Consider the following 12185-nt stretch of genomic DNA (forward strand, 5'->3'; position numbering starts at 1 on the left):
AGGTGGGGAGACCCGTCTCAGCTCCCCATATCCCTATTATGTGTAAGTCACCCTGTGCCTGTTAGGGGTACAGGGTGATCTGTCCTAATATTGGGGTAGGGAGTTGTTGATTGTTTAATGCCACGTAGTTGGTGTCGTCTAATCTTGTATGGACAGCTGTGGTGTCTGTGGTCGGTGTTCGGACGGGGAAGCGGTATTATAACAGAAGTACCCAAGCGCAGGCTGGGTCGGTTCCATTACACCATGCACTGGGAGATGCCGCCGGTGATGCTGCACCTGCTGCTGCTCTCCTTTCCAGGGTCAGGGAGGTGGTGGAGATCTTCTTCTTCCTGGGCTCTTAATCCAAACCACCTTTGATACTCGCCTTCCCCCCTGCTCCCACTGCCACCAGGACCAGGACCCTCCAAGACAAGGGGCCTGAGGGGCAGCTGTTTTGGGCCCCACAATAATGACTGGGCCCAGGGCAGCTGCCCCTCTTGCCTTGTATGCATCTCAAAATTTCATTTTTAATTTTGGCTATCGTGCAGTTCAAGTCAGGCATATATTTTAAATCCACCTGACAAATGATTACCCTGTGAAATGAAACTACTTAAACATGGGTGAAGCTTGCATCCCAAGAGCTTCATGAGCATTTTCCTTTCATCTGGAGGAGGGGCTTTCTCCGGAAAGCACACCTTTGTGCCTGTATGCCTGAGCTAAGGGCAGATTGATTCCAGGAAGTTAATGCTACATGAATCATTTGCACTTACTCAAGATGGCCATGGCTATAAATGCTAAGAGGGTGTTTTTTTAAGTGATTTCTCAATAAAAAAAAAACATGGAGACATGGATGGGTGGCTGAGTTTGCTCTCAGCATTGAAAATTAATTAAAGACCATCTCTGCAAAGAAAAAAAAAGGTTTTCCTTTGCAGTGGTTTTTCTGTATACCCTCTTTGTATGTAGACAGTTAGTCTACATGACAAAAGATTATATTTAAAAAAAAACCCCGCACAGATCAGGTTACATAAACAACAGGGTCATTTGAAATGAATACATCAACTATAAATTGTATATCTAATGCTAACTGAACTCCTTGTTATGAATTGGTATGTCCTTGTACACTTATGAATTTGAAATAATTCCTTTGTTAAAAAAATTGTAATTAAAGTGGTGTAAAGGCTCAAGGTTTTTTACCTTCATGCATTCTATGCATGAAGGTAAAAAAACATCTCTGTACAGCTTCCCCCCAGCCCCCCTAATACTCACCTAAGCCCCCTCTTGATCCAGCATTGTGCACTGGAACCTTGGCTATCCTGGGACTCCCTCTTCTCATTGGCTGAGACAGAAGCGGAAGCCATTGACAATCACAGCCAGTGAGCCAATGAGAAGTTGGTTTAGTTAATGTTGTATAGATAGCCCTTCCCCTTTCCCAGGAATGCATTGTAGCAAGCCTCATGGCATGGAGCAGAAACATTATTATCTTTTGACCTATCGAATGTTCATTGTTGTAAGATTCTCTCAGTTTATGGAATAAAGTTCACAAGATCTGCAAGATATCATTCTGATTGAGTTACTGACTGTGGTATCCAACTGAGGTTGAAGTTATTGCTATCTCATCACAACTGTAATGCAGGCCATAGACGGGCCGTATATCGGCCGAATTGTCGGCCGATAAACGGAAAATCGGTCATTGCTGCCACCAATGTCCACGAAAAACAGCCATTTTTTGTGGATTTTCCAGCATGACTCATAAAAGTAAATGAGAAGATCCACGAAAAACGGCCGACGGGTTGACCCCAATAACGGCGTGAATATCGGCCGATTTTTCATGCGAACAAAAATTCGGCCGATAAACGACCCGTCTATGGCCTGCATAAGTTACAGAGATCACACTATCAATGCTTACACTGGAGAGACAGAACAGTCAAAAGATCTGTGGAATGCTTCATAGGAACCTGGCTAATCAAAGGATCAGTGAACTACTGTATCTTCATAAGAATCCTTGCTAGCTAGAATACACAGTGAGATGTTATATGGATACTTGATATAACCGCTATAGAGAGTGCAGCCACCTCTACACAAGTCTGTACATGCCTCCAAGTATATCCCAGCATAACACTCATCAGTGTCAGGGCAAATTATTGATGTGAATGTTTTACAACTGCAAGCTTATACACTGTATCTGTATACATTACCACATGGATTGCCTGTGAACGTATAAGAAAGAAAACCTTTCTGCAATCATTGCCTAGAAACCTACAGAAAAAGTGATACATTTCTCTGTAAACTTTCTATCAACCCCTCTCCTTGCTAACATGATGTTTCAGGAAAGTAATATACAGTCTGGGGAAACTAATACACAACCACAATCAGAGCTTCATCCAGAGCAGGACTTAGATAAAAGAGAAAAACGCTTAAGAAATTCAACCTGGAAAGTGCAAGAGAATTTTAATACTGATAAAGAAGAATTGCTGTCTAGTATTAATGACTTATGGTCTAATACTGTTAAATGCATGTCTGCTCTCTCCCAACAATCTCATGAGCCAATAAAACTAGAGGGCGCTATCCAGCAATTGAATGTTGTTTATGAGAATTATCAAAGACTGTGTGTTAAATATATTACTCTATTAAAGCGGTACCACACTCAAGGGTCATTGGAAGAATTAATGAGTTTTGAGGAGCTCAATCTTGAAAGAGACAATTTAGTGGTGCGAACAAAGACAAAGGCAGAAGTGAGAATAACACAGCTTCATGAATCCAGATCTTATCGCTCTGCATATACTAGACGCTCCTCAAGATCTTCCAAATCCATACAATCAAGGTCTTCTACACTCAGTCAACAACTAATAAAAGCCTGTGCTGATGCTTCTAAAATTTAGGCAACTTTTGCCCAAAGGAAAGCAGAAATGGAGGCTCAGGCCTCAGAAATGGTGGCTCAGGCCGCACATAACAAAGCAGAAATGGAGGCTCAGGCCACAGAAATGGAGGCTCAGGCTGCAGAAATGGAGGCACAGGCCACACATCAGAAAGCAGAGAAAGAAGCTGAAGCCACACGCCAAAGACAGAAATTGCAGTTTTGGAAAAACAATGTGATCATGCCACAGCCATGGCAAGATTAAGGGTCTTAGAACAAGCCGCTAGTGAAAATGAAAGAGACAACAGTTCCAGACACTCAGTTGTATTTTATGTCTCAGATTCTTCACACACCTCTTCAGAACGTCAACTCCCTGTCGCAGCAGCCAAACTACTCAAAGTCTCTTCTCTGCACCTACTGTACCTCAAGACGATTTGCCCTTATATCCTCCAATACATCAGACTGCAGCATCTCAGCTAGCCGCAGACACTGGTATGTATTTAATAGACTGTCCACCTTACTTTGGCACCAACAGAGTACCTCCTAGCAAACTCCCTACTCTACAAACCAACGGACTTTAAGCCAGCTTCGGCATTGAATGCGTTAGCAGCAACATATGTTCCCAAATCACTCCACGTAAGTCCACCAACCGTCACGACCAACTCTGTTCCACTTGCAGTTATGCACCCAAAATATGAAAACACGGACATGTCACAGTTTGCTAAATACATGCTCCGCAGAGAGCTTGTTAAGACAGGCCTCACCAAGTTTGATGACAAGCCTGTAAATTACAGAGGCTGGAAATCCACTTTTAAAGCCACAATGAGTGACCTAGACATCAGTGCCACAGAGGAATTAGATCTACTCATCAGATGGCTAGGTCCCCAGTCTACTGAATGCATTAAGAGGCTCAAAGCAGTTCATATTGACAACCCTGCAGCAGGACTTAATGCTGCTTGGGGCAGACTTGAACATACCTTTGGCAGCCCAGAGGTCATTGAAGATACTTTATTCAAATGGTTGCAAAGCTTCCCAAGGATTTCTGCTAGCAATAATCTAAAGTTTCAAGAACACAGCAATGTTCTATTAAAGCTTCAACTTGGTCAGGCTGACATCAACTTACCTGATCTCAGTTACCTTGACACCTTTCATGGCATCAAATCTATTGTTCTCAAGCTACCATATGAAATTCAAGAAAGATGGGCAGCGCTTGGATCAAAGTATAAGGAAGAACATAGATTTGCCTTTCCTCCTTTTTCCTACTTCTGCAAGTTCACCAAAAGAATTGCAGACACTAAGAATGACCCAAGTTTCTCATATGGGGACTGTAACCTTCTCAGTACACTCTCTCCAAGACCTACGAACACACATATGTCGCACAGAGACCGTAGAGGTCTAGCGTTAGTGAAAAGGATTAATGTTCTACTTGCACCTCCTACAGTTCTTGAAAAGACTGATCAAAACAAGAGAATTGAGGACCCAGTGTTATGTATCGCCAATGTCCAATACATAACAAACCACATCCACTTAAGAAATGTATTGGCTTCAGAAAGAAAACCCTCCAAGAACATAAGGAACTTTTGAAGAAATTTGGGATTTGCTACAAATGCTGTGCCTCCACAGAACACTGTGCAAAGGACTGTAAAGCGGTCTTCAAATGTATAGAGTGTGACAGTGATGACCATGTGCAAGCTCTTCATCAATATTCGCAAAACTCTACTACGCTCACAATCTTCCTGAAGCAAAGCAAGGCAGGGAGCGCCCAGATCAAGCAGCACCTACCACCCCAGTGTTCTTTACATGTACAGAGGTCTGTGGAGAAGGAGTCTGCGATAAATCCTGTACAAAGATATGCTTGGTCCGAGCATACCCCAAAGGTCAACCTGAAAGGCCATAAGACTGTATACTATTCTGGATGATCAGAGTAACAGATCTCTTGCAAGAACACAGTTTTTTTGAACTGTTGAACATAACTGGAGATGCTCTGCCTTATACCCTTAGCACTTGTTCCAGCACTACAGAAGTCTTAGGTAAGAGAGCCAGTGGTCTTGTAGTTGCTTCTCAGAATGACAATGTGGAAATATCTTTGCCCACTCTCACTGAGTGCAACCAGATTCCAAGCATCAAAGTGGAGATCCCTACTCCTTAAGCTGCTTTTCACCATTCTCACTTAAAGCACATAGCCAACCAAATACCAGCCCTCGATGAAAGTGCTGCTGTTAATTGGTCGAGGCATCCTAAGGGTGCACAAAGTTCGTCATCAAATCAACGGTCCACACAATGCACCATATGCTCAGCATCTGGATCTAGGATGGGTCATCATAGGCAATGTCTGCCTAGACAAGGAGAAGAGGTCCTACTCAGTCTCTTCCTTTAAAACACATTTCCTGTCAAATTGACGAACAACTTGTTCTGCACAACGACCAAATAAATATATTGTGAAAGAAAGACTGTTTGAAAAAGGTGCACAACAGCACATCATACAAGACAATAAGAAAGCTCTTAATCTCTGGGATGACATCGGCAACACAGTGTTTGAGGTAACCACTAAAGACAATGAGTTGGCAGCTACCATAAAAGACAAAGAATTCTTGAAAACCATGAGTAAAGAGTTCTACCAAGATGATTCCAACAGTTGGATAGTACCTCTACCATTTCGTACTCAAAGAAAGAGACTACCAAACAACAGGGTACATACAGAATCTCGGTTTGTTTATTTAAATCGCAGTTTGAACCAGAAGCCTGAGACGAAAAAGCACTTTGTGGACTTTATACAGAAGGTGTTTGAGAGAGATCATGCTAAGCCTGCACTTCCTCTTATAGAAGGAGGAGAATGTTGGTACCTACCATGCTTTGGCGTCTACCATCCTCGCAAGCCTAATCAGATTAGGGTGGTCTTTGACTCAAGTGCTCATCATGAAGGTGTCTCCCTCAATGACAATCTTCTCACTGGGCCTAATCTGAACAACAATCTCATAGGACTTTTACGCTGCTGCAGGCAAGAGCCAATTGCTGTTATGGCTGACATTCAACAGATGTTCCACTGTTTCATCGTCCATGAAGACTACAGAAACTTCCTCAGGTTCCGATGGTACCACAATAATGATGTCAACGATGAAGTCATAGACTACCGAATGAAGGTACATGTTTTCGGTAACAGTCCTTCTCCTGCAGTAGCAATTTATGGACTGAGGAAAACAGCTCAAGAGGGTGAGAAAGAATTTGGATCTGATGCAAGACAGTTCATCGAAAGGAATTTCTATGTAGACGACGGACTCAAATCTCTACCCAATGAAGAAGAAGCTATTGACCTTCTTACTAGAACCCAGAACATGCGTGCCACTGCAAACCTCAGTGTCAGAAATGGACTCAGCACTGGTGGTGGGACTCACCTGCTGTGTGGGCTGCAGTACCAGGGCTGGCCAGCGGGTGCTCTCAGCAGCCAGAAGCTCACTCCTGCAATCAGCCATCACCTGAGGCTGATTGCAGGAGGTGTATTTAAGGAATGCCCAGACCTGCAGTCAGGGCCTTGGTGTATGTTTCCCATGAGCCCCTGTACCTGGTATCCTGTGTTCCTGCCTATCTGCCTAGTTGCTGACCCTGCTTTGATCCTGACCTCTGCTGACCGTCTCCTGTTGAACCCCTGGCTTGCCTGACCATCCTTCTGCCTGATCCTCTGTACTGCGCTGCCTGTGAGTTACTGAACTCGGCTTGTGACCCTGACTATTCTCTGCCTGCTCCTCCGGTACCTCACTGCCCGCACGTTGCTGACCTGGCCTGCCTGACTACGCCTGACGCTACCCAGACGATCCATCCATCCTGCACGGATCCAGTCACTACTGTCCAAACCTGCCAGCCCCTTCACATCAGGCTTTCCCCTGGTACATACCCTCGGCGGACCCCTCTACCACAGTTGGGTGCACTCAGGGGCCGCGACCTGGACTCAGTCCTGCTCCAAGTCCATCCCCACCATCAGGGGCTCTGGTGAAAAAGCAGACTGGGGCTTAGACTCCACGCCCTGGGGGATCCTGTTCTGTGGGTCACTAGAGATCCCGCCAGGTGGTGCCTGACAGTACCATACGGACCGCCTGACCATTCCACCTCTCCAGCCCTGACTGCGCCTGTGTTCCTGAAGCCTGCTACTCCCCTGTGTCAGTCCACACATTTCTGGTCACACCTGGATCCCTGACACTTAGACTTCACAAAATCATTTCTAACAGCGACAAGGTCATGATAGCCTTTCCTTCTGATGACCATGCTGTCAGTGTGAAGAAATACCAACTAGGATCTGACCTTTCTGTTACACAACGCAGTCTTGGATTGCTTTGGAATGTTAAACCAGACACATTCACATTTCAAGCATCAGCCTGTGACAAGCCCTTCACAAAGCGAGGAGTATTGTCTACAGTAAATAGCATTTATGATCCCTTGGCTTTCATTACCCCTCTCACCATTCAGGGTAAGATACTGCTGAGACAACTTACTTCTGAAAGCTCAGACTGGGATACCCCCTTACCTAAGGAGAAACAACAAAGGTGGGAATCCTGGAAACAGTCTCTAAAAGCATTAGAACAACTCCAGATACCACACTCTTACACCCAAGCATCCTTAAAGAATTCTACCAGAAGAGAGATTCATGTCCTCTCCAAAGCCATTGCTGCGGTGGCTTATTATCGAGCTATGGATCCCAGCGGTAAAGTGGGTGTAGGATTTATCATGGGCAAGACCAAGCTCACACCCAAACCTGCGCATACTATTCCAAGGCTTGAACTTTGTGCAGCTGTGTTAGCTGAGCTTATAGAACTTGAAACAGATGTTGAAATAGACTCCTTTTACTTTTATACAGACAGCAAAAGTGCTAGGATATATACACAATCGCACAAGACAGTTATACGTGTATGTCGGCAACAGAGTGGAATGCATAAGGAAGTTCTCTACGCCTGAACAATGGCACTATGTTCCCACTAGCCTCAACCCTGCTGACAGCGGATGTCATGCAGTACCTACTACTGCATTCCTGGACACAACTTGGCTAGATCCACCAGTACTCTTGAATTTATCATTCAAGATCATTCAATCTCTGATTTCCTTATCAGATTCCGGATGAACCAGTTCAAAGGAAGAATTTGCTGAACTTGAGATAAGTTTATCATCCTTTTTTTCACATGTTTAAACTCGTTTGGACACCTTTTGTGCCACTCTGAGAATGTGGTCAAAGGTGTTAAAATTTCGAGGAGCACACCCCCCAAAACAGACCTCCCCATTTTTATTCCACCTTTATACTCGTTCAAACTTCTTTTTACCAAGGAGTGACCAGAGGGATGGAAATTAGTTGATTTGAGCTTTAAACAGCCAACAGATTGGCTGGGAAACTGGCATTTTCCAAAACCGGAAGTAAAATCCTGGGGTGTCCTCAAAACCGGAAGTGGCCGTTAATCACTTTTCTCATTCACTTTTTAGAGTTTAAAGCCCTGCTGCATCCTTTTTTCACATGTTTAAGGCTGTTTGGACACTTTTTGTGCCACTCTGAGAATGTGGTCAAAGGTGTGAAAATTTCGAGGAGCACACCCCCCAAAAGGACTCCCCATTTTTATCGCACCTTTATACTCGTTGGAACTTCCTTTTACCAAGGAGTGACCAGAGGGATGAAAAATGAGTTGATTTGAGCTTTAAACAGCCAACAGATTGGCTGGGAAACTGGCATTTTCCAAAACCGGAAGTGGCATCCTAGGGTGTCCTCAAAACCGAAAGTGGCCCTCAATCACCTTTCTCCTTGACTTTTTAGAGTTTAAAGCCCTGCTGTATCCTTTCTTCACATATTTAAGTCGGTTTGGACATCTTTTGTGCCACTCTGAGAATGTGGTCAAAGGTGTGAAAATTTCGAGGAGCACACCCCCCAAAACGGACCCCCCATTTTTATTGCACCTTTATACTCGTTCTAACTTCGTTTTACCAAGGAGTGACCAGAGGGATGAAAAATGAGTTGATTTGAGCTTTAAACAGCCAATAGATTGGCTGGGAAACTGGAACATTATAAAACTGGAAGTGATATCCTGGGGTGTCCTCAAAACAGGAAGTGGCCCTTAATCACCTTTCTCCTTGACTTTTTAGAGTTCAAAGTCCTGCTGCATCCTTTTTTCACATGTTTAAGCCTGTTTGGACATCTTTTGTGCCACTCTGAGAAGGTGATCAAAGGTGTAAAAATTTCGAGGAGCACACCCCCCAAAACAGACCTCCCATTTTTATTGCACCTTTATACTCGTTGGAACTTCCTTTTACCAAGGAGTGACCAGAGGGATGAAAAATTGATTGATTTGAGCTTTAAACAGCCAACAGACTGGCTGGGAAACTGGCATTTTCCAAAACCGGAAGTGGCATCCTGGGGTGTCCTCAAAACCGGAAATGGCCCTCAATCACTGTTCTCCTTGACTTTTTAGGGTTTCAAGCCCTGCTGCATCCCTTTTTCACAAGTTTAAGCCCGTTTGGACACCTTTTGTGCCACTCTGAGAATGTGGTCAAAGGTGTGAAAATTTTGAGGCGCACACTGCCCAAAATGGACCCCCCATTTTTATTGCACCTTTATACTCGTATGAACTTCCTTTTACCAAGGAGTGCCCATAGGGATGAAAAAATTAGTTATTATCATTATTATTATTATTACAATGTTATAATTTTGTTTACAATTTAATGTTTTATTATTTTTATCACTTTTTCAAAATGATTTTGGGTAACCAGTGGATTGTGTCAGTAGTGCAGTGGTGTGGATGTCAGAATTTTTTTATGTTTTTTATTTAATTAAAAAAAAAATGTTTTATTTATTTTTGTATTATTTTCTTCACCATAATTTTGTGGAGGCAGTGGACAGGTTCAGTAGGGAGTGAACAGGGAGCACTAGCATATATTGGGCTGTCATTAGATTTGGATGAATACACAGAACCTGTACCCCTTATATCAGAAGAAAAGAAGGAAGGGAGGGAGGGAATGGATGGAGGAAGGGAAGGAAGGATGTAAAGGAAGGAAAGAAAGCAGGAGAGGGAGAGGAGGAAAGGAAGGAAGGGAATGGATAGAGGAAGAAAGGGAGGGGAGGGAGGAAGGGAAGGAAGGGAGGGGAAAAAAGGAAGGAAATGAAAGGAGGGGAGCGCGGAAAGAATGAAGGGAGGGGATGGAGGAAGGAAGGGAAGGAAGAAAAGGAATTGAGGGAATGGATGGAGGAAGGAAGGAAAAACAAACACTCAGTAAATACGCATAAAAAGATCTTAAGGTCAATTCAAAAAGAAAATAAATAATTAAAAATGCATGCGGTAATTAAGTAGTGGTCCAGGCATATGATATGTACTGGTATCTCTCAGTACTGTCATGGGTTCTTAAGGACTGGGTGGCCGCAACGTCCTTAACAAGTTATAAGTCATCAACTGTCAGCGGGGTTTCCCACTGACAGCTGAATATACAAAAAAAAATTGCCGGCAATAAAACATAAAAAAAATTACGTGGGGTCCCTCCTGCATTCATACCAAGCCCTTTGGGTTTGGTATGGGTTTTGAGGGGAACCCCCACCCTAAATTACAAAAAAGATGCTGTGGGATTCCTGCTGTGGGATGTTGATGGGGACAAGGCTTTCTTCCCCACAAACCTGTCCAGGGGTTGTGGGGGGCTGCAGGTGAGGGGCTTATTGGAATCTGGAAGCCCCCTTTAGCAAGGGGGCCCCCAGATCCCGCCCCCCATGTGAATGAGTATGGGGTACATGGTACCACTACCCATTCACAAAAGAAAAGTGTAGTGTGAAAAAAGACAGACTTTGACAAGTCCTTTATTAAAAGAAGAAAAATAAAAGAATGTCCCCCGAAGTAGATCCAACGTTAATCAGGATGCCGCCACCCTCAAAAAAAAAAAGGCTCCGCTCCAGATGGTGGCTCCCGGCCGTCTGACTATTCTGCTGGCATGACAGTTCTTAAAAATGTAAGGGGTAGGGCCACTAGTGGACATCATGTGTATCACCCCTCCCCTTGTGGCATCATCAACTGGGGCATACTGGGTCAATGATCTCACAAGGGAGCGGGGCCACACGCATGATGTCACCGGATGGCCCCGCCCCTTACATATTTAAGAACTGTGAAGCCAGCGGAGACACCCGGAAGCTGCGGGGAGGGGAGCTGGCTGGGGACCGCACAGAAAGCTGACCTGGGAGCATGGAACCGCCCAATGGCCGGTCGGGAAGCAAGGAGCCACGAGTCAGCGCGTTGAGCATGAAATCGCCTGCCGGTGAGGGGTGCGGGCCGGGGACCGCGCAGAAAGATAACCGGGGGGGAGCATGGAACCGCCCAACAGCCACCTGGGAAGCACGGAGCCATGTGCTGGCGTGGGGACCATGGAACCACAGGGAGCAAGAAGCTGCATACCAGCCCCAGGGAAGCCTGCCGTGAAGCCAAGCGACTGTGGCATCCCGAACCTCACGGAAGTTGCGAATGAGGTCGGGAGCAGGGGGTTCTAGCTGGAAAGGAGTTCCAGGTGGCCAGGCGAGCGGGGTGGCTTTCCCCGGCGGTGGGGAGGCTGGTTCCTGCCCTGCGGCGCAGCTAGCGGGCACCCTCCTGCAGATGTGTGGGATGGGGCGGTTGTGTCCAACCGAACCTGGCGACCCCCCCTCACCAACCCCAGCTGAGCCTTTTCCTTGCCAGGCGATGATCGATGGAGCCCCCCACGCACTGGGTGTGGAGGGGAAATTGTGCCCAGGCCCTTGTCCCCAGGGGGGCTTGTGGCCACCCCAGGATGCCTTCCCCCTGCTGCCCATATCAGGGAGAGGTCCCCCATGAGGCCTCCCCCTGCGGCAAAGGTTTGGTGAGTCTGCCAGGACCTGATAGAGAATCAGGCCTCGCTAGAGGATGCTGCTGCATGGTGCTGGTCCAAGCGGGAGGGCTGGACGTTTGGCAGGGAAAAGGGGTTGGGGGTTTGCCTCCTCCTCTGCTCCCTGTCTTGCCCCCATCTTGCTGGCCGGGTGCGTCTCTGGAAGCCCCCCATCACATTGGTCTATGGAAGGCATGCAATGACGATAGTGTGCATGTGGGAGGTGCCTGTACTGCCCCTGCCTCCCTGGTGAGGACGGTGCACACCTTGGAACCCCAGAACGGTTTGGTCTGTATGCCCCTCTGCTGTTGGTGGTGGCCGATCGTCATGAGGCGACTAACTGTTTGATACTGGCAGTAGCATATCCTCGTCTCAAAGATTAACCACTTTCACCTGGCCACTGCACATCTGTTATAGTACCAGTGATCCACATCTGTCACAGTACCTATAATCCACATCTGTCACTATACCCATGATCCACATTTGTCACCATACCCGTGATCCACATCTGTCA

The sequence above is a fragment of the Staurois parvus genome, unplaced genomic scaffold (assembly GCF_062004578.1).
Source record: "Staurois parvus isolate SC_StPar_1 unplaced genomic scaffold, SC_StPar_1.0 ptg000394l, whole genome shotgun sequence".
NCBI lineage: Eukaryota > Metazoa > Chordata > Amphibia > Anura > Ranidae > Staurois > Staurois parvus.